Source organism: Pelecanus crispus, chromosome W, assembly GCF_030463565.1.
Source record: "Pelecanus crispus isolate bPelCri1 chromosome W, bPelCri1.pri, whole genome shotgun sequence".
In the NCBI taxonomy this organism is placed as follows: Eukaryota; Metazoa; Chordata; class Aves; order Pelecaniformes; family Pelecanidae; genus Pelecanus; species Pelecanus crispus.
Window position 1 is genome coordinate 19,624,071 of NC_134675.1, and position 21,171 is coordinate 19,645,241.

Consider the following 21,171-nt stretch of genomic DNA (forward strand, 5'->3'; position numbering starts at 1 on the left):
TTGGTCTCTTCTCCCACGTAGTTAGCGATAGGACAAGAGGAAATGGGCTCAAGCTGCGCCAGGGGAGGTTTAGATTGGATATTAGGAAAAATTTCTTCATGGAAAGGGTGGTCAGGCATTGGAACAGGCTGCCCAGAGAGGTGGTGGAGTCACCATCCCTGGAAGTGTTCAAAAAACGGGTAGACGTGGCACTTCGGGACATGGTTTAGTCTACTCTACCATTAATTGGTTTAGTGTGGACTTGGTAATGTTAGGTTAATGGTTGGACTGGATGATCTTAAAGGTCTTTTCCAACCTAGACGATTCTATGATTCTATTCTATGATTCTAAATTTCACATTACTACAGAAATTTAACTATTAATTGCCAAGTCAAGTGAGTTGATTTGGTTAGATAAGTTCTGGAGCCATTGAGGTGTATCTTGGAAGTTAATCTGCTATTTTATGGTTTTCAGTGAAATGATTCTGTTGCTTCTGATTTAAGTAGCAAACATAAATCTTTCCTTATTCAGGCAATCTAAATATGTATTGCAAAACTAGGGCTTGTTTCAGTTGCTTGTCTTTCTCCTGATTTTTTTTGTTATTTTTAAAATTAATTGATTTTTTGATAGTTGAAAATTATGTTCAAGTGTTCTGTAGCCTCTTTTGTGACTACTAAATTCTACATTTTGAAGGATCAATCTCTCTATTCTCCAGTACTTATGTGATTTTTCTGCAAATAGAGATGAACATATCAATTCACCAGCAAAACTTGGCAGCAGCAATATTCAGTTAAATTCTAATATCTGATTTTTAAAATCAGAAAAATATATTTAACTGAAATGTCAAGGAGAACATATGGTGAGGGTTAAATAAAAGATGAATTGAGTGTAAGGTATTTTTCCTTAATTTGATTTACTATAAAACTCCTGAATTTTACAATACTGTGTGGTAGTTATAATGTTGCAGTCTCCTTTTTAGGAACAAGGGATGGCAGAGATCACCTGTCTCCAGCAGTTGGCAGTAAATGTCAAAGACACCTACTTATGGAACCAAATCTCTTCATTTGCAAAGGGCATATTCAGTTCTTCCACAGGCAAATAGTAAGTTATGCCCATTTTGGTTTCTCTGGTAGGAATAATATTATGTTGTGTTCTACATGACTGTCATAGGTTGAAGTCTGATAGTGTTTCATTTTTGCAAGTTCTCATTGAAAGGCAACAATTGCTTTCAGAGCATGTTGGAATGTCATGAGGATCATGTATTTCCTCTTCATCATCTGAGTGGGTAAACTTATGCATGGCTGTCCTGCCCTGACTGTGCCCCCCTCCTGAGACACTATTTCCCTTACTAACTTTTCTCTCATTGCTTAGTGTTCCTTGCTGAGCTGAATCATGAATGTGACAGTCTTGCTTTTAAGAGCTACAATATACGTATACTGTGGCAAACCTGCTTGTTGTTTAAGGCACACAGCTGCTGAAATTCAGAATTTCGGTTGTGAATTGCTACCTTTCTTCTATGTCATTACCAAGAAAGTCCAGAAGATTGGCAGGAAAGCACTTTGAGCCAGCCGAAGGCTGAGGCTTACCCTGTTGTACTGTGCCATTTCCTTTTATTTCCCTCAGTTATTTCAGTTTGCAGTATATCATTGCTTGGTTCCTGTTCTTGGAAAAATGTGCAACACCAACAATAGAATTAAAGTGAATATGGAGTAAATCAAGAGGCAATTTATAAATATTTGTAAGGCTCTGAGATGGGAAGTGAATTCTCCTGCTTGTTTCATTGCTTTGGTGGGTCTGGCTCAAAATGCCAAACTCTTGGCAAGAGTTCAGATCTAGACTTAGGAGTTAAGCGTTGACAGTGACTTGAGGTTTGCTTTCTCTGTTCACCCGAAAACCAATTCCCAAACACTAGCTGCTTATGATTATTTTTTTAAGCTGGCTTCCTAAGAAAGATATATGCTGTCATGTTCTGTCTTGTTTTCCCAATAACTTTTGACTTCATTGGCAGATTTTAACGAAAATTGCAGATCAGGAGCAGCATTAAAGATAAAGTTTTATGAAAGTAGGTACCTAAGCAGAGAAGGGAGACTGAGACAGAACAGTGACCAAGGAGATCATAAGATTACTCTTATCTTGATATTTCTTAACAGGTTCTAAACTTATGATGTGAAAAGAATAATTTGGGGGCCTTTGTCAGAATAAAGTACCTTGCTCTTAAGAACACCAAGTAAGGCTTGGGTGGGTCATAGCATGTAGTCCAGGTTGTGTTAGCACTCTAGTCAAGGTTTATGAACAATGTCGTATCGCTTTTTTTAATTTCATTCTATGAAGCTGATTGATAAATGTTTTTGTTATCACCCTCCCCAAATGTTACTCCATTTGCATATGGGCTGATTTATGTAAACTTACACCTAGGTACCAACACATAATGTAGTTAGTTAATTTTTGAAGATCAATTGCTGAATGATTGTTTTCTTTGCTAGATTTTTTTGGTTCGTTTTACAGACAATTGATGGTAGAATGTGGCACCAAAAGAGTTTTTGCCCCCACCCCACACACACTTGAGTCCTAAATGCTCATGATATGTAAATATATTCCTTTTGTTAGGTTTGTTATAAATCATGCAGACTGCTTCACATCAGTAAGTGGGCTGTATGTTTCAAGCTGTAGTTGCTTATGATGCTACAAAGTATAACTCTCCTTGTCACCAGGGCCAAATACTATTCAAAAGCGGACAGAAATGTTAACAGGTTTCAGCTCTGGGCCATTGATCTACTCCTATGAAGTGGATCATCTGAGGCGCTAACAGTCTTCAGCATCAGTAGATGCAGGCACAGTATAATTTTGGAAAGGTGAGCTGATGATAGTGTTTGGATTGCTCCTGAATGTAGAATTGTCAAGGAGGTGGGGTTCAAGTGCTGCTTCTAGCTCTTTTTTTTTTTTTTTAACTCATTTTGGTATCAGATCTTGCCTTTTTCGATTTGTTCATTAAAGCACAGAAGGGGCATGTAACATCTTTTAGATAGATATGTGTGTGTATTTACATATATAAATATGCACCCATGGGATACAAGTTTTCTTTTCCAGTGCCTGCAACTCTCCCTTTTTTGGTGCAAATATATCATGACTTTATATGTAGCATCCTATGGTTAACTAGCTCTTCATATGCTGTCAGCTGTTGAAGAACAGAGAGTCCCAGCTGCATTTGAGTCCAGTTTCATCGATGAACAACTCCATGTTGGCATTAAAAAGTTTCTCATGGTCCTTGTGAGCTGCCTTCTCTCCTTAGCTGGGTGAAAGCTGCTCCCTGACCAGCTGTTAGGTTGTGCAGGACAAGTCAATCCATCCATATTTCCCTGGGCATCCTTCCCTGGCTCTAGGGAGTGACAAGATTGCGCCTCAGATGCATGGTGGGCAGGGAGTGAGGAAGCCCTCTCAGTCAGTCAGTTCAGTGCTCTGGGCTGACTTGTACTTTGTTCTACTTTATTTTAAAAATAAGATTTTAATTTTTTTTAAAAAATTGGATTGCAATTATGCCTTCATGTGTGTTAAATGCATAGCAATGTTACATTAAGTTAAGTTGGTATCTGCTACTTTAAAATGTACTTTTTTTTAATCTATCCTCCTAAGTGACGTTTGATTTTATTCGTGGAGTACTGCTTGTTATTACAGCCACTCAAAACCTGGGGCCCGACTGGAGCTTGGAGCCCCGCGGCCTGCTCGCCCTGCACGCCCTACCGGCCAATGGCAGCTCCGCACGCAAATACGGCCGCGTGCCCGGAGCGCGGATTAGCTGGGCCGGCTGCGCAGGCGCAACTCGAGAGAGCATTGCCCAGGACGGCCGTGAGGGAGCGGGTGCAGCTTGCCTGGCGTCGTGCTGCGCACCCTGCGGCAGCGATAGTGCGCCTACACGTACCGTTTTGTGCCCTGGCTGGGCCTACAACCTCCGCCGCAAGCGCAGGTGAGGCGGAGGGGCAGGCCCTAGGCAGGCGGCAGCTCCTCCAGGCAGCGGCGAAGCCGCTTGGGGGAAACCCGCCCCACTGCCCTTTCTGCTCTCCAGTAGGGTGAATCGGCGGCCGAGCCGGTGTCGGTGGCTGGCGCCGCCTGGTGGCTTCCCGCAGGGTTTTCCGGCCTTGAGTAGCTGCTGGAGGGTGGGGGAGAGCTCCCCTCTGGGGGCGAGAGGCTGCTGTGGCTGAGACCCCGCTTCCCTCCCCCTTCTCGGGAGTGACTGGGGGCACCGCAGGAGCTAACTCGGGTTTTTCACTGGGATGTGGCCACTTTGCAAAAGAGGTTCAGCCTTCTGTGTCACTTCGCTGGCGTAAACCTCTAATATTTGGATACTTTAGAATGGTATTTTGCATTAAAATCGGAGCTGGAAGTAACCAGATAGAAATTTTTTCTTTTTTTTAAATTTTTTTCCCCCCGATAAGATGGCTGTCATCTTTTCAAAAGTAAAAGTGCTTGAATTTAAATGAGTAGGACATTGTTGTAAGTAACATAAATTAAAATGTTCCTAGTCAGCATAATATTTGTCCTCCCCTCATTTAAAGTGTAATGAACTTATATTTGATTATCAACATTTATATAAAAAATATATATTTGATTTTTGGTACATTTGTCACTAAGAGCTCAGTGGGATTTAACCTACTTGTGTTGCCGTAAAGACATCAGATGATGGTTTTATAGTAGGACCGGTATGAAAGAATATTCTTTAGAGTTTGGGTTTGTTTAAAACAATAGTGCAGATAACTTGCTGCTGTAAAATGACTCTCCTGTATTTTACTTAGGAAAAATGTAATCTTAAGAAATTCTTTTATTTTTAACAGGACCCTCTGATATGTTCCTGAAAGCTCCCAAGACAAAATTAACTCTGATAAAGATATCCTTGAAACACTACTGAAAATATTTAAAGGTCTGTTCATAAATTATTTCAGTAGAGAAACGCATATCTTGGCCTTACTTCCAGAAATTAAATGTAAATATCTGGAATTACTGATTGTTGAGCAGAAACGATCAAAAGTAAATTCATGTAACTATCAGAGTGTGCTGGTTTTGGCTGGGATAGAGTTACTTTTCTTCACAGAAGCTTGTATGGGGCTATGTTTTGGATTTGTGCTGAAAACAGTGTTGATAATACAGGGATGTTTTAGTTATTGCTGAGCAGTGCTTACACAGAGTCAAGGCCTTTTCTGCTTCTCACCCCACCCCACCAGCAAGTAGGCTGGGGGTGCACAAGAAGTTGGGAGGTGACACAGCTGGGACAGCTGACCCCAACTGACCAAAGGGATATTCCATACCATATGACATCATGCTCAGCAATAAAAAGATGGGGGAAGAAGGAATGGGGGGACGTTTGGAGTGAAGGTGTTTTATCTTCCCAAGTAACCATTACGCGTGATGGAGCCCTGCTTTCCTGGAGATGGCTGAACACCTGCCTGCCAATGGGAAGCAGTGAATGGATTCCTTGTCTTGCTTTGCTTGTTTGCGTGGCTTTTGCTTTGCCTATTAAACTGTCTTTATCTCAACCCATGAGTTTTCTCACTTTCACCCTTCCAATTCTCTCCCCCATTCCACCCAGGGGGAGTGAGCGAGTGGCTGTGTGGTGCTTAGTTGCTGGCTGGGGTTAAACCACAACACAGAGTCAACATGTGTTTAGTCCAGAGGAAGTTCTGTTTAATACACTAGGGTTCAGTATTACTGGAGACCTGTGGTAGGTTGACCCTGGCTGGATGCCAAGTGCCCACCAAAGCTGCTCTATCACTCCCCTTCTCAACTGGACAGGGGAGAGAAAATATAACAAAAAGCTCGTGGGTCAAGATAAGGACAGGGAGCGATCACTCAGCAATTACCATCATGGGCAAAACAGACTCGACTTGGGGAAAATCAGTTTAATTTATTACCAGTCAAAATTGAGAAGGATAATGAGAAATAAAAACTAAATCTGAAAACACCTTCCCCCCACCCCTCCTTTCTTCCCGGGCTCAACTTCACTCCCGATTTCTCTACCACCTCCCCCCCAAGCAGCGCAGGGGGATGGGGAATGGGGGTTGTAGTCAGTTCATCACATGCTGTCTCTGCTGCTCCTTCCTCCTCAAGGTGAGGACTCCTCACACTCTTCCCCTACTCCAGCGTGGGGTCCCTCGCACAGGAGACAGTCCTCCATGACCTTCTCCAACGTGTGTCCTTCCCACGGGCTACAGTTCTACACGAACTGTTCCAGTGTGAGTCCCTTCCATGGGGTGCAGTCCTTCAGAAGCAGACTGCTCCAGTGTGGGTCCCCCATGGGGTCACAAGTCCTGCCAGCAAACCTGCTCCAGTGTGGGCTTCTTTCTCTCCATGGGTCCACAGGTTCTGCCAGGAGCCTGCTCCAGCGCAGGCTTCCCATGGGGTCACAACCTCCTTTGGGCATGTCCACCTGCTCCTGCGTGGGGTCCTCCATGGGCTGCAGGTGGATATCTGCTCCACCATTAACCTCCATGGGCTGCAGAGGGACAGCCTGCCTCACCATGGTCTTCACCACAGGCTGCAGGGGAATCTCTGCTCTGGCCCCTGGAGCACCTCCTCCCCCTCCTTCTTCACTGACCGTGGTGTCTACAGGGTTGTTCCTCTCACGTATTCTCACTCCTCTCTCCAGCTGCAGTTGTGCAGGTCCCGCTCCCCCCCACTTCTTAAATATGTTATCAGAGAGGCGCTACCACCATCACTGATTGTCTTGGTCTTGGCCAGCAGCGGGTCCATCTTGGAGCCGGCTGGCATTGGCTCTGTCAGACATAGGGGAAGCTTCTGGCATCTTCTCATGGAAGCCACCCCTGTAGTCCCCTCTGCTCTCAAAACCTTGCCACGCAAACCCAATGCAAGACCGAAGTTCCCTGGTGTCTGCTGGAACTGGAGACTTTGTTATCAAAGGTTTTGTACCGAAAGGGATGGTTGTATCTACATATCCTGGTAATGAAATGTTCTTATTTCTGGTGAAGTTAGATGTGATTTCTAACCATCTAATTATAGAATGCCAAAGTTCTACGCTTTTTTTTTTTTCCCAGGGGTTTTATTTCTGTCATTCCTTAACAAAATCACAAAGTAGATGAATGAAAATATTTTTTGTATAAACTGACTAGAGTTATTTTGGAAATAAGCAAAGCAATATTTGGGGGGAGGGGGGTAATTTTGTTTCTAAAAAAACCCTTTCCATACTCAATGTCTGATTTCTCAGCTGCTAGAAAAGTTGTTCCAGATTCTTTAAACATAAATGCATGGGAGAAATTTCAAGCAGGTGAGCAGTTCTTTGGGGATTCTGTTTTGGATAAGGATCTGAAAAATGGGGTTTTGAGGTCTCCACACAGATCAGCAGACAACACTATGAATTTTTTCAAAGCACAAAAATACAAATTGGAGAATGAAAATAAACCCTTTACTTAGCGTAACTCTCTTCCAGTAAAGCACGTTTGGAAAATCAGCACTTCTCTGTTCTTCCTTCTCATTTCTTGGAACTGTGTTTGCTTACATTTCTTAAAAAGATTTGTAATTCTGTCAGTATGGCCAAGCTAGGGCAGATCTGTTGAAATGCTTTGGATTTGTTTCCGTTTCATCTGTCAACAGAATCATCCCCTGCATGTGGTCTCTAGCTTATACTGGTGGTATGAGATTGGGACCAGTCCAAGAATTGGGCAGCAGAGCATGTTTTGCCTGCTGAAGTAGGACTATCTGGCTATTACCATTGACTGGTAAACTGAGTGATTACCAAGTGAAAATCACAGGGAATGAGCCTGCAACCTTGCATCTAGCTTCAGATTTCAGGCACATACTAAATGTGAGTGTAGGCTCATTGAGATGGTCATCTAGCAGCTCATCTAGCAAAACAAGAGGATGAGCTGTTGAAATGCCTGCTGTTTTCAGGGGCATGAAGGAAACTGCAGGGATGCTGGCTGGGGAAGGGACCCTGTGGAGAGAGCAGGTCAGTGCTCTCCTGCCTGTTGTTTGGCAGTGAGTGCAGCTTGCTGGCAGGGCCTTCACCTAGCTCCTTGCAAGATTGCAATGAAAGTTTTATGCAGAGGGTTGCTGAAGATGTAGTGGGTGTGAGGGATGCAGGACTGCAGTATCATGAAAAATCACAAGCTAGTCTGCTGTCACTTGTCTGCTTGGAACCCAAGGCAGGTTAAATCCTGCCCACAGATTTGGGGAATGTTCTGCTGAAATGATTTGTCTTTTCTTCTTGGTTTGGCATTTCCCCCCTCTTGTACCAAGCAAAACCTTCAATCAGGGTGGTGGAGAAGGGAGTGTTTCAGGTTCTTTGCTGTCTCTGTGTGCTTTTCAAAGAGTCCTGACACAGTAGTAACAAAGCAGCTGAATATCTTCAGCTGTGTTTTCCTGAACAAACATCACTTCATGTTTTCCTTTCTAAGGCAGGCCAGTTGACTGTGATGTTTTATCTACCTCTCACATGGGTACTGGACACAGACCTTCGGTTTAATGATTTCCTTCAATGGCTTCTCTCTTTGGAATATCTCAGTTCATATAGATTTTTTTGCATCGCACAAAGATGTGTCTAAAAGCTTGCAGGTTTACAAGTATTAATGTCATGAACTGAGAGAAGAGTTCTCCTACCCACTCTGCCTCCTTTGAGTTTCTGTGTGGAAGGGACTGGATGATATCATAAACCCATTCTGACAGTTAACTTATTTTCTTCTGAAATAATCATATCTGTCTTGCAACAGATACAGTATACAGAAAGCATGAGCCCATCTTTTTCCAGTCCCTTGGCAATCCCTTTATTTTTAGGTGCATAGATGGCATCCTTATTGATGGGAATGATAAAGGACTATCAAGATCAGTGTACAGGTAAACAGTCAAAAGAAATAGGAAAATGTCACTCAACTGATATTTAAAGCGGTGGTACTAATAGTCTCAGTTCCCTGTTGTCTTACCCTAAATAGAGTTATATTTGAATATTATCCACCTATGTGTATCTCATACTATAATACAAACAGCACAAGGGTAAGAGCTGCTGGATGTGATCTGTTACGTACTTGTGTCTCTATCTGTAATGCCAAATGAGATGTGTTTTGATGTACAGAGACTGTTTCCTGTAAAGGAAATAGTTTTAATAGGAGCAGCACATAGCATAAAAATTTTTAAATGCTTCTGAGGTGTTATTCAAATCTGCTTAGTGAATGAAAAACAAAACAAAAAAAGCCTCCATATGGACTTGCTAATACCAAAAGGGTGAATCTGGTAACTCTGGCTCTGGTCTACAGATAAGCAGCACTTAAGAAGGGAGCAGTAACCCTTAATAGTAAGCACGAGGCTGACATGAACTGGACTGTTTTAGCTTACCTTAAAATATAATTTGTAGCAATTTCTGTGTTTAAATATGACACAAAAAGGAAATAAAATGAATAACAAGCAAAATGATCTAAAATAGTACCTAATTTGAATACTAATATCTACTAATACCAGATTTAAATTCTGGGAATTAGTTTGAAGTTCATGTTGTAATGAGCCTTCACATCTTTAGAGGTGAACAAAGTGTATTGACACTTCTGTAATGGTAAAATTTGATGTTGATTTCTGGAATTGTACATGGTTGTTTTGTACAGGTTCTTCCACTGGAGTCTGAAAGACACCGCACACTGGTAGGAGGTTTAAATGTACTTTTTAAAGTATCATCAAGGTGTTGGTGGTGTTGTCCATTTCATGTCGTCCAGCCCCCCACCCCAATGTTGTCCTGTTGCCCAGGTAGGTTGGACAGCTGTAACTTTACCCAGCTACTGTGGTCATTTCTACAGGAGGAAGTACAAATCACCTGTTAAGTGAAGGAGCAGCGATTCATGTTAATGCTGTTGGTCATTTCAGGTCTTGCAGCAGGAGAGATCAATTTGGCCCATTTCAAACAAGCAATGTGAGCTGGCTCACAGCTGCCCTTCAAAACCCACTGGTGGTGGGACAGTATGTCAACAGCTGCTCACGTGGTAAGTTGCCAGGTAAATTTTCCAGGCTTGAGTTTGTCTTTATGGATATAAATTATTTTGGAGGTGACAACAGAGAATCAGATACTGACCTTGGGGGGGGCAAAACTGCTGTTTAAAACAACATAGGTTCTTACGGGATAAAGAGTTTCTGAGGTCTTTTGTGACAGCTAGGTGTTAGAATCCTTCAGCACAGCAACACTTCAAATATCCTTGTGCTTTTCTCACTGATTCCCCAGATGTCTCCCTACTGGTATGTAGAATGAAAGGCACACATCCCAAAATGTGAGACTGGGGAAAAGGATATCTAGCAAAGGACCACTGGACTGAGGCAGTATAGAGTTGCAGATAGAGTTCCCCAGTATGGTTCCAGCAGGCTTCATGAGAAAACCATACACATAGTGACATGTACAATAAGATTCTGTCACTGCTCAGTTTGGACTATAATACTTTTTTAGACTTCCTTAAGTTTGTGTGCAAAATCTAGGAAATTGTTGGTATGATATAGCTGTTGGACATGGAGGGGAACTATTTATTTGTTCTGCCTCACAATATGTGTTGGTCTTAAGCTTTGGGGGAATAAATAACTCATGAGATTGGTTGTGAGATACAGAAATTTCAATTGCTACCATACCTAGCCTCTAAGTGGCGCTCAGAACCTGCATTACACTAAAGATATCCTGCCTCTAAGTAGCATCCAGAAAGGTTGCTGGAGTAGCGAACCAAGTATTGACTGGCACAGAGACAAAGCTCTGTCCCATGAAACTGTTACTTCCAGGTCCAATGTCCATGTAACGAAAATTCCCTTCTTCCTGCTGGACAGATGGTGATTTTCTCCCTAGTTGTATTTATGACACATCTTGCCACCGTGAAAATTTCTTTCAAGATTTTTTTTTAACTGTACAAGCAAATGTATGTTAGCAATGTTTAGCAATGCTCTAAGTTATCCTTGGCACTATGCAAATTGTGCCCCTTCGTATACATGTTGATAATCAGGTCACCCTGTTTAATGCAATAAGGATGAATTAAAGCTCCTATAGTTGGCTGTGTATCTCTTGTGTAAATTCAAAACAGGACTTCAGAGGAGTGTAGTAGCTCCCGACAGAGGCGTGGTTTTCAGACTTGACGAAGCATCTGGTCCTTTTGCATTTAATATTTTTACACATCTCTAAACCCTATCTAAGAATTTCTCAGTATTGGAGAGACTTGAGTTTGTTGTGGTTTCACCTGGCAGGCAGCTAAATACCATACAGCTGTTCGCTCACTCTCCCCCTCCCCAGTGGGATGGGGGAGAGAATCGGAAAAAAAAAAAAAAGTAAAATTTGTGGGTTGAGATAAAGACAGTTTAATAGGACAGAAAAGGAAGGGAAAATAATAATAATATACAAAGCAAGTGATTCACAATGCAATTGCTCACCACCTGCTGACTGATGCCCAGCCAGTTCCCGAGAAGCGATCGCAGCCTCCCGGCCAACTCCTCCCAGTTTATATACTGAGCATGACATCATATGGTATGGAATAGCCCTTTGGTCAGTTTGGATCAACTATTCTGGCTGTGCCCCCTCCCAGTTTCTTTTGCACCTGGCAGAGCATGGGAAGCTGAAAAGTCCTTGACTAATGTAAGCACTACTTGGCAACAACTAAAACATCAGTGTGTTATCAGCATTATTCTCATGCTAAATCCAAAACACAGCACTATGCCAGCTACTAGGAAGAAAATTAACTCTATCCCAGCTGAAACCAGGACAGGGTTGGGTTTTTTTCTTATTTCTAGAAAAAGCAGCCAACATGTGTTATCAAGAGTTTGATGTGCTGGGATATTTTTCAGTAGAAGTGAAACGGTATCTACCAAACATCGTCTACAACCACAACATAGAGATGTTAGCAGTGAATCAAAGAGCTCATAGATTTGTATGATACAAAGCATACTGAATGTGTAAAAAAGACAAACATGGTTGAAGAAGAATATTACTCTGTATGAAGATGAGTTACACAGAAGTGTGCACCCGTTTAGAAGAGTTAGCTTTTTGAATAGACCAATTTTAAGTGATTTACAAGACTATTTCTTTTTGTTCCTTTTTCTACATCTTCGCAAATGAGATCAGCATAGCTCTGAAGATGCGGTTTTACAAGCAGTGGTTACACTACAGTGTAGTAGTTTTGTACTAGTAGTAGTTTTGTTTGGAAATGTGGGAAAAGTGACAATTAGATGAATATTTACAAGGAGCTGTCTGCAAGTGAGTGTCCTGTACTGGTATGTAATCAAGAATAACTTTGAAGCTGTGAGAAAGTAAGTTGTAATGTTGGTCCTGAATTTAACACAACAAAGAAATTGCACTTCTGGTCCAGTTGCTACCTTCAGGGACCAAATTAATCCTCTCCATTTAGAAGATGTATAAGGATTTTAGAGCAGATCATCTGGACTTGTAATGTAATTCTGGAGCTATTTTAAGACTCTGAAATTTGATTGGAGAGAGTTATGGTGCATATTGGAAAAATGGCTTTTCTGATTTACCTTAGACTTTGTTGAGGCAAGGTTTAAGATGCACTTGTAAGCTGCAGATAAATAAATAAATGCTAATAAAAGAAGAGGTAAGACTGAACTTTCAGGAAGCCTGGATGCTGTACACCTGAGGCGTGTAGTGCTTGTAACTCTGAGACATCAAGCAAGGAGAAGAACTTTTTTCTAATTACTACAGTGTTGTTAACTGAATTAATAGATTCAAGACTGAAAAAATCTGTGTCATTAAAATACTTATTGTGTGTGTACTTCAAGCTTCATGAGCATTTTTACACAATGGAGGGCTGTAGTTTACCATTTAGAAAAGAAGCTGCAGGCTTGTATTTCCCTGAAAATACTCCACATTTGATGCAGTGAAGGTTTAACTGTTTACATCATTAGGTTCTCAGTTATCTGCTGTTGTTGATATTATTGTTTATTGGTGTTCCGCTGTCCATATGATCTCTCATAAAATAAAAGTGTAAGTTCTGGACATATCATTTAATCTTCTAGTTTGCACAGTTGTCTATAACTGGCTCAGTTTTAATATTTTGCCATTTCACTTCTCATGCTTACAATGGACACAATTTGTAAAAATTACTTCCCTCTCATGAAGTATTCCTCAGATGATCCTCAGTAGTTTACAGTAATTACTAGTTCTTGCTGTGGTTTTCTTGGAGTTGTTTCCATTCTCTTTGGTATCTGCTTCCTTTTAGAAAGTATAGCTAGTGTAGCTAGTTGTCCAAATCTCTTATGAAGCCTTTTGGACAGTGCTAATATGCACTTCTGATGTGCCTGTATGATGCGCTGTCATCAAGAGGCCAACTTCAGCCACTTGCTTTATCTATGCCTGTCTTGAGGTAGCAGAAAAGATGCTATGATATCTTGAGGCCCTGTTCAACCCTAGTTTTAGTGGTTCAGTGAAGGTTTCCTGGCACGTGGCAACTTTCATAGTTTTTATTCTCAAAGAGAGAGAACTTCATGTTGCAGCGTAGCTGGAGGAAATAATGCCAACCAAGTGTGCTGTGTATTTTTTTAATGAGTTACTGGCATAAACAGACCCAGCCATTCCCATGTTAATTCTTGCTGCTGTCTGCAAACTGCCTTCAGAAAGTAAACAGGAGACAGCTTGTCAGTCTTTGGTTCTGGATAAACAGCTTTCTTGGGAAAGAAAAATCAGCCCAGTATTTTACTGCAAAAGTCCAAGCAAGCCTTCCAATGAATTTGTGGTTGTCATAAGCTCATGAGAAAGGAGGAGGCAGGAATGGTGTGCTCTAACAAATCTGGTAGTGATTGCGACAGCCAAGGTGCCCTGCTTAGCTGCAGAAGCATCTAGTCTCCTTTTCAGAATTCAAAGCTTTTTGGTGTCTGTGTTATTTGGTCTCCTTCCAAGCCTGAACCTTGTCTTTCATATTCATCTGGAAGTTCTTCTCGGATTTAAGATTTAAACAGCAGAGCTATGAGACAGTGGCATGTGGCTCAACATGGGTTTTACAAGTTTTATGAAGATGCTGGGGACAACTTCTAGTGGCAGTCCTTGTTGTGTCTTCACTGTGGTAACAGATCAGAGCAGGCAGTGATCTCCAGTCTACTGAAGAGGATGCTCCTCCTCCTCCATTACTCTGAGGATCCCTTCTCTCCTGAGCTGGGCCTTTTCCCCAGCTCTCTCTGGGAGGAGGTTATTGGGCATCTCTTGATCTCTGAAGAGGAGGCTGGTTGTCAGGGTGCCTGCAGTGTTGCTTAGCTCAACAGGTCAGGGTTTATGGGTAGGTGGGGAATACTAGTCTCAGCATGCCAGAAAAGGCAGGTGCTGTTCATGTTTCTCCAGGCTGAGATGCTGTCATGCAAGGGCATAGATTACTTCAGCTGTCTCAGTATACACTTGTTAATAATTATTAAATGACCATATTTGAAAGTATATTCCTGTCTGACAACTGTGGAAATTAGGTTTACAACTCATTTATTGAGAATGGTTTGCTTTACTGCACTTGCTGCCTCCTGGATGTGAATGTTGCACAATAGTGGAGGATTGCAGTGCTCAAGTGCAGGCTGCATATCACTAACAGGACACATGGGACTGGTTTCTCCTTGCTGAAATACTGAAACCTGACAGTCCGCTTCAGGGACTGCTCATACATGAGGGAAAGCAAGACCTGGCCTGCAACTGGCAGCAGCAATTGTTTTTTTGTCTGATGGTGGCTATAGAAAGCCAAAAACTGGCAGGAGGAGGAGGAGTAGTCAGGTGGAACGTCTGAGCAAGAAGCAGCACAACATGGCGACTGAGCAGGAGAGAGGAAAATGGAAGAGTGGAAATAATGGTCCCAGTAAAGTGCTACAGCCTATGGAAATGGCTTCAGGTATACCAGACTCTTCCTTGTTGTCTTTAGATTCCTGTTTCTTTGTTAAAGCTGAAAGTCATTCTAATTCCCCATGTGTCCATTCCTTACCACCAAACAGACACCACCAGTGCCTAAGAGGAGGATGCATTCTGATATTATTTCAGATGTAATGTGCAATCTGATTAATATCCCAGTAAAATTCCCCATACAATCTATTTATTGTTTGTTAATAATAATAAATTATTCATTAAGTAAGTACAATCTCTCTCTTGAAAGATGATTTGCCTGGGTAATTTTCATTGGAATGCCCTAAAAATAGGGACTTCATTGGCTAACGCTACCTCTATATGCCTGTACTCTTAGTGGTAGAAGAAGGAAAGGAAAATCAAACTAAAATGTAAGGTAGTTTCAACTTATAGGCCAGGTCTGTAAAAGTCCTTCTCCCAGACCTATAGTCTGCACATGTTAAAATATTGTACTAATTCAGGAAATAATTCATATGTTTAAATCTGTTGCCAGCTGTGATGCACTGGCTTGGATCCTCAGTGAGGATCACCAACATAAGAGCAAAACCATGAGTGTGTAGGGAAAAGAGAAAGGCATGGAGAGTTTTAGGCTTATTTTTCCTGGATTTGTCCAAACTCACTCCTCACCCCTGTGGTAAATGTCCTAGCAGTCCTGGTGCTGCCAGTGAGGGAGTCCCCTGATTGCAGGCACTGGTACTCGAATGCAGCTTGCCAACTTGTGGGGGTGTGAGAGGCTGAGAAGCTTAGCAGGTTGGGCTGAATCCATGTGCCTCCTCAGCAGGAGGATGGAGCCTCCTGCAGTATTGATTTGGAAACTGTGAGGGCCTGCTGCTGCTGTTCAGACAGTGAAATCAGATTTTGGAATAAATGAGATTGCAATAAATGATAGCTGCTCTCACCAGGCTCTTCTGAAGAAAATTGGTCTGCAAGGCTCTGACTTTTGACTTCTTAGCTCAAAAGGCGAAGCTGGTGGTAACAGTCAATTGTAATTCTCCAGGAGGTTGTTAACTGGAATCCCTGTTGATTTGGGATGGCAGGAAAACAGAGGGGCTTGAAAGATCAAGAGATGAGCTAAAAAACTTTGCAGGGATGCTGCAGATTCCCAGAAAAAACTAAGAGATGACCCGCAGTAGGAGAGGGACATGTCTGCTGGGGGAAGGAGCTGGAAGCAATTGTTAATCAAGCTACTGAAGTCAGTGAAGGGAGCAGCAGTATGACTGTCCTGCACCAAAAGGTTTACTTGGAACAGGTGAGACTGAGGACTGCTTGGTTGGCTTGCTGAGAACAACAAGGTACAGGGTGTACCATGTCTGAAAAGGCACCCCAGTTCCCAGAAGAGCTCACCCCCCATCATGGAGGGTCAGAGCAGCCAAGAAGCTTGCACAAGGTTATGTGTTTGCAGTTTCTGTGACTCCCTTTGCAGCCTGCTTAGGTGCAGGGATAAAGCAATTCATTTTTTATTATCTCTTAAAACAGTGGCCAGACTGAGTTCTAGCTGGGCTTTTGCCTTTCTAATTTACTCTCTGCATGACCTAACAAGATCCCTGTACTCTTCTTGAGTTGCCTGCCCCTTCTTCCAAAGGTGGTAAACTCTCCTTTTTTCCCCTGAGTCCCAGCAAAAGCTCCCTGTTCAGCCAGGCCAGTCGTCTTCACTGCTGTTTGGTCTTATGGCACATGGGGACAGCCTGCTCCTGCGCCCTTAAGACTTCCTTCTTGAAGAACACCCAGCCTTCCTGGACCCCTTTGCCCATCAGGACTGCCTCCCATGGGACTTTCCCAACCAGTGGCCTGAACAGGCCAAAGTCTGCCCTCCGGAAGTCCATGATAGTGGTTTTGCTGCCCCTCCTCCTTACTTTGCCAAGAATCGAAAACTCTATCATATCATGGTTGCTAAGCCCAAGACGGCCTCCAACCATGACATCTCCCACGAGTCCTTCTCTGTTTGTGAACAGCAGGTCAAGCGAGGCACCTCCCCCGGTAGGCTAACTTGCCAGCTGTGTCAGGAAGTTATCTTCCACACACTCTAGGAACCTCCGAGACTGTTTCCTTTCTGCTGTGTTGTATTTCCAGCAGATGTTTGGTAAGTTGAATTCCCCACGAGAACAAGGGCTAGCGATTGTGAGACTTCTGCCAGCCGCTTACAGAATGCTTCATCTACCTCTTCATCCTGGTTGGGTGGTCTATACCAGACTCCCAGCAGGATGTCTGCCTTGTTGGCCTTCCCCCTCATCCTTACCCATAAGCACTCGACCTTGTCATCACCACTGTTGAGCTCTATACAGTCGAAGTTGTTGTGCTTGTTCTCAGAGTTGTTCTATGTAACAACTTACTTGCCATATGCACTCCCTGTGGTGCTCTTTCTCAACTCTCAGAGCTAGATTCAAGTTATCACTTTGCTGTACTGTGTAACACTGGCTTATGTATGATAAAATTATCGGTCATGAGATTGTACTCAGCACTGCTGTCATCCACATACTTCCGGAGCCATCTCTCAGAAACTATTAATAATTACACTTTTTACCTCTTCTCCTCAGAGAACTGATCTGTTGGGGAGACAGAGGGGTACACCTTCCCCCGCTCCTTCACCTTCCCTTTCTCCTTCAGGCTAGTTACAACAGCTCTTGAGAATTTTTAATATCCTTGGGCTGTTCAAACCAGTATGGTCCTATTGCTATGTCTCCTGCATGCGGTTCAGGTCTTGTTTAGGGTTAAACAACTACTTAAGGAAGGATACCATCCAGAGATCTGCAACCGTGACGGGCACTGCAGCCACTCCAACCCCCATGACGGGCACTCCAGTGACAGGCACTGCAAGTACTCCAACCACCGTGACAGGCACTGCAGCTACTCAAACCTTGTCAACAGGCACTGCAGCGACTCTAACCCCAGTGACAGGCACTGCAGCTATTCAAACTCCAGAAACAGGCACTGTGGCTGAATCAGAGAAGCAACCCATGCTGGTATCAGTCGCCCCTACACACAAGAAGAAATACAGAAGAAGATTGGCTCGTTTAGTAAGGGATGAAGATGAACCACGGCCACAATGAGAACAGGAGGAGGAAGAGGCAGAACCCATAAATGAGATGGTAATCACCCGATCCCTACCCTGAGTGAACTGTGAGATATGCGAAAAGATTTCAGTCATCGTCCAGGCAAGCACACTGTCACCTGGCTGCTCTGATGCTGGGATAATGGGGCCAGTAGCCTGGAATTAGAGGGCAGGGAAGCCAAGTAGCTGGGATTCCTTTCTAGGGAAGGGGGCATTGACAAAGCGATTGGAAAAGGAGCACAAGCCCTCAGCCTCTGGAGGCGACTCCTGTCAGGCGTGAAGGAAAGGTATCCCTTCAAGGAAGATGTCATATGTCACCCAGGCAAGTGGAACACCATGGAGAGAGGTATCCAGTACCTGAGGGAATTAGCCATGCTGGAGTTGATTTATAGAGACTTGAACAATGAGCAGTTATCCAAAGATCCAGATGAAGTCAGGTGCACACGACCCATGCGTCAGAAGTTTGTACAGAGCACACCATCACCACATGCCAACTCATTGGCAGTAATGACCTGGAAAGATGGAGAGGAACCAAGGGTGGATAAATTGGCTGGCCAACTCTGGCAAAACGAAGAAAGTCTCTCTTCCTCCCTACGGGCCTGTGTCTCGGCTGTGGAAAAACTGTCCCGGGAGTTCCAGCAACTCAGAGAGGATATAACCTACTCCCCACCTGTACAGACCAGTATCTCGGCCATTAGGAGTCAACATCCTTCTGCTCAAGAGAGATGATATAGGGGGGTACACACCAGAGGCCACCCTGTGGTTTTACTTGGGGACAGGGGGATCCCAACAGCTAACTGTATTGGAGGCCGAAGTGAGCCTAACTGGGAATGAGTGGCAGAAGCGCCCCATTGTGACTGGCCCAGAGGCTCTGTGCATCCTTGGCATAGGCTACCTCAGGAGAGGGTATTTCAAGGACCCAAAAGGGTACTGGTGGGCTTTTGGTATAGCTGCCTTGGAGATGGAGGAAATTAAACAGCTGTCCACCTTGCCTGGTCTCTCAGAGGACCCTTCTGTTGTGGAGTTGCTGAGGGTCAAAGAACAACAGGTGCCGATCGCTGCCACAACAGTGCATCGGCAGCAATATTGCACCAACAGAGACTCCCTGATTCCCATCCATAAGCTGATTCGTTGCCTGGAGAGCCAAGGAGTGATCAGCAAGACTCGCTCACCCTTTAACAGTCCCATATGGCCAGTGCAAAAGTCTAATGGGGAGTGGAGACTGACAGTGGACTATCGTGGCCTGAACCAAGTCACACCGCCACTGAGTGCTGCTGTGCCAGACATGCTGGAACTTCAATATGAACTGGAGTCAAAGGCAGCCAAGTGGTATGCCACAACTGATATCGCTAATTTTTAATTCTAGTTTTTCTCAATCCCTTTGGCAGCAGAGTGCAGGCCCCAGTTTGCTTTCACTTGGAGGGGTGTTCAGTACACCTGGAATCGATTGCCCCAGGGGTGGAAGCACAGCCCCACCATTTGCCATGGACTGATCCAGACAGCACTGGAACAGGGTGAAGCTCCAGAACACCTGCAATACATTGATGACATCATTGTGTGGGGCAATACAGCAGAAGAAGTTTTTGAGAAAGGGAATAGTCCAAATCCTTCTGAAGGCTGGTTTTGCCATAAACCAAAGTAAGGTCAAGGGACCTGCACAGGAGATCCAATTTCTAGGAATAAAATGGCAAGATGGATGTCATCAGATCCCAATGGGTGTGACCAACAAAATAACAGCCATGTCCCCACCAAGTAGCAAAAAGGAAACACAAGCTTTGTTAGGCGTTGTGGGTTTTTGGAGAATGCATATTCCAAATTACAGTCTGATCGTAAGCCCTCTCTATCAAGTGACCTGGAAGAAGAACGATTTCAAATGGGGCCCTGAGCAGCAACAAGCCTTTGAACAAATTAAACGGGAGATAGTTCATGCAGTAGCCCTTGGGCCAGTCCGGGCAGGGCAAGATGTAAAAAATGTGCTCTACACCGCAGCTGGGGAGAATGGCCCTACCTGGAGCCTCTGGCAGAAAGCACCAGGGGAGACTCGAGGTCGACCCCTAGGGTTTTGGAGTTGGGGATACAGAGGATCCGAGTCCTGCTATACTCCAACTGAGAAGGAGATACTGGCAGCATATGAAGGGGTTCAAGCTGCTTCGGCTGTGGGTGGTACTTAAGCACAGCTCCTCCTGGCACCCCGACTGCCGGTGCTGGATATTCAAAGAGAGGGTCCCATGTACACATCATGCAACTGATGCTACATGGAGTTAGTGGGTTGCGCTGATCACACAACGGGCTCAAATAGGAAACCCCAGTTGCCCAGGAATCTTGGAAGTGATCATGGACTGGTCAGAAGGCAAAGGTATTGGAATATCGCCAGAGGAGGAGGTGACACTTGCCGAGGAGGCCCCACTGTATAATAAACTACCAGAAAATGAGAAGCAATATACCCTGTTCACTTATGGGTCCTGTCATCTTGTGGGAAAGCATTGGAGGTGGAAAGCTGCTGTATGGAGTCCTATATGACAATTTGCAGATACTGCTGAAGGAAAAGGGGAGTTGAGTCAGTTTGCAGAGGTGAAAGCCATCCAGCTGGCTTTAGATATTGCTGAACAAGATAAATGGCCAGTCCTTTATCTCTATACTGACTCATGGATGGTGGCAAATGCCCTGTGGGGGTGGCTGCAGCAATGGAAGCAGAGCAACTGGCAGTGCAGGGGCAAACCCATCTGGGCTGCCACATTGTGGCAAGATATTGCTGCCTGGGTAGAGAACCTGGTTGTAAAAGTACATCACGTAGATGCTCACGTACCCAAGAGTCGGGCCACTGAAGAACATCAAAACAACCAGCAGGTGGATCAGGCTGCTAAGATTGAAGTGGCTCAGGACTGGCAACATAAGGGTGAATTATTTATAGCTTGGTGGGCCCATGACACCTCAGGCTGATACAGAAACTCGCGGATACTATTCCTCAACGTCCGAACCTCTCCACAGGAGGAAACGGAGTATTCAGAAAGTTCCCGAAATAAAACTCAATGGCAACAAAGTTACTATTAAGCAGGCATCCTTTATTACAGCAGTGGGCAGCACTGGGGATCGTTCCACCATGAGTGCTCCAATGATTTGGCAAACTTCCAAAGATTATATACTATAAAGTCCTACATATTCACAGGATTTCCGAGAATTCATCTACATAAACATGAGATTTCCTGGAACTCATTAGCTTATGCAAATGTCCAATCCACAGGTGTAGTCATCCTCTTTGGTGGTCTTCGGGGGTCCTCCGGTGGTCTCCAATAGTCCTCCTCACTTGTCCACTGGT

The 21,171-nt window shown here is 43.9% G+C and overlaps 1 pseudogene; it reads left to right on the forward strand.

Moving 5' to 3' along the window:
* Positions 1–967: 967 nt before the first annotated feature.
* LOC142596477 (SET domain-containing protein 9-like) lies at positions 968–12,653 on the forward strand (annotated as a pseudogene).
* The last annotated feature ends 8,518 nt before the right edge of the window (positions 12,654–21,171 follow it).